Below are 2,259 nucleotides of genomic sequence, written 5' to 3'. Positions count from 1 at the left end.
CACCCAGAGTGTCAGAATTTCCAGAGAAGGGGCCCAAATATTTGTTTAAAAAACAGTAAGTCCCTTCCTCCTGGGTGATTTTTTTTTTAATCGGAGAAATTTGGGGAAAGCTGTTCTGATGTTCTGGAGGGTGGGAAGGTAGGGGTGATGAGGGGCTTTCATTTCTAGCCCCCAACAGAGAATAGAACAGAATCTGCCATGAGGATCTCTCAAGGCCCACGGGACATTCAGTCCCAGGGTGTGATTGGCCAGGGTGTGACACAAAACCACATGCAGCAGAGACACGCAAAGAGAGAAAATCAGTCAGTGCTGCTGCCATTACTCTCCAGTGCCCACAGGCACACCCTTCCACACCCACTATCCCTGGTGACCGCACAGCACCCCGTCTCGACTTCTTTCTCTACACTGACCACTCTGTTCTAAGCCTCTGTCCCAAGATCCAGCCATATAACCCACCACGTCCTTGATATTTCCACCTGGAGAGCCTGTGCGTCTAGCACCCACTTGCCCCAAACAGGACCCCTCCCCACCCTGTGCCTCGCTCTGCTCCTGATCTCAATGGATGGTACCACGTGGCACCCAGACCACCCGGGTCAGCCAGCCCCATCTGATTTCTCTCTTCTCTCACCCCCACGAGGGATTCTGCTTTTTCAATAATCTATTAGGGTCTTTGCTCTTATTTGATACATCCGTCCTCCCTCCTAGCCTCATTATATCACCCACCCTGCCCTGATTAGGAAAAGAGCCTTCTGACTCACCTCCCTGCCTCCTAACCCAGTCTGTTCCAATCCTCTTTCCACACCACTGCCACCTACAGGGCACAACGGGACGCGGCAGGCTCCTGTTCAGCAGGTAACAGCTTCAGCAAGTTACCTAGCCTTCAAGGTGATGTAGGGCCTCCATAGTCTGTATACAGGCCCTTCACAGCACAGCTCCGACTTAACTTTCCAGCACAGCTTCTCAGTTTCCTTCTTCATTACCAATCACCACCACACACACACACGCACGCACACACACACACGCACGCACGCACACACACACACACACACACACACACACACACACGCATTTTGTCTGGATGAAGTAACTCCCCTTGCCTTGCTTTAGTGAAGAGTAGGAGGCTGGAACTGGGGAGTCCTGTCCTGGGACAAGGGTTAGGCAAAGCTTGGAATGGGCCTCACAGGGGCTTGAAGAAACTCCTCTTCGGGCAGGCCACTGCACAAGGTCTGGGATCCGGCCACTGTAGTCTGAGAAGAGTGCGCGCTGGCACACCTCTGCGCGCAGCGGGGCCGTCTGAGCACAAGCCCAGCTTCCCTGCGCGATGCACTCTCCCTGCGGTCTCCAAGGACTTCCCCAGGCCAGGGCAAGCCTCCCCTCGCCTCCCGGGGCTGAGCCTGGCGCACTCACCACCAATGCCTCCCGTGCCCAAGGCCACTGCCCATACATAGCTTCTGTGGGGGCTCTCGGGAGTGTGAGAGATGAAGAGCGAACACTTCGGGGCTCCCTGGGACTGCCGCTCCACAGAGGCTCCCCAGAGAGCTGACCCTGACTCCCACCCCAGGGGCTGCGCTCCGCTACTATTCTTCTGAGGCCAGTTCAGGAGAGGTGGGGGAGGAGGGGTGTGGCGGGGTGGAGAGGAGAAGAGGCGTGATGTGGCTGGAGGAGGACAGCTACTGGAACCGAGGCGCGGGCGCGCACCGGCAAGCACGGAGTCCCGGGTAGTTGCGCTCGCGCTCGGAACGCGCTCAGCAAGGGATCCAGAGCTGTGTCAGGGCTGCATCTCGCCTCCTGGCCGTCACTGGCCAATGGCGCTGTGGATGATGCCACAAAGGTGGAGAACTTAACCGACTCCTGAATCTGAGCTCCTTCCGCAGACACTTAGCTCTTCCTCCTTCCGTCCCCCGCAGGCCAACCCTTTCTCCTTGGGTCGCTAATCCTAGCTCTTTCTGTCCCTGCGTAAATGAGACAGTGTAGTGTGGTGGTTTGAAGGTGGGCTCTGTAAGGGTATAGACTTCGTTGGTTCCGACCACTTACTGATGGTGTGACCACCCAGAGCCTCAGTGTGATGTGAAAAACAAGATAAGATACTAGAAATCCTCCAGAGAATGTTTGTGTTTATTCTTATTAGTCAAAACAAGTGGAAGAGCCAATGAAGTTGGAGGAAATCCAGTTGAGATAGTGCCAGGACAGCCAGAGGAAGAAAGGGAAGGAAGATTGGAGGGCAGTGCAGGAGGCTGCTCAGAGATCAAGTAGTGTAAG

This window comes from Galeopterus variegatus, unplaced genomic scaffold (assembly GCF_000696425.1).
Source record: "Galeopterus variegatus unplaced genomic scaffold, G_variegatus-3.0.2 Scaffold11969, whole genome shotgun sequence".
NCBI lineage: Eukaryota > Metazoa > Chordata > Mammalia > Dermoptera > Cynocephalidae > Galeopterus > Galeopterus variegatus.
This window is presented reverse-complemented; position numbering follows the sequence as displayed.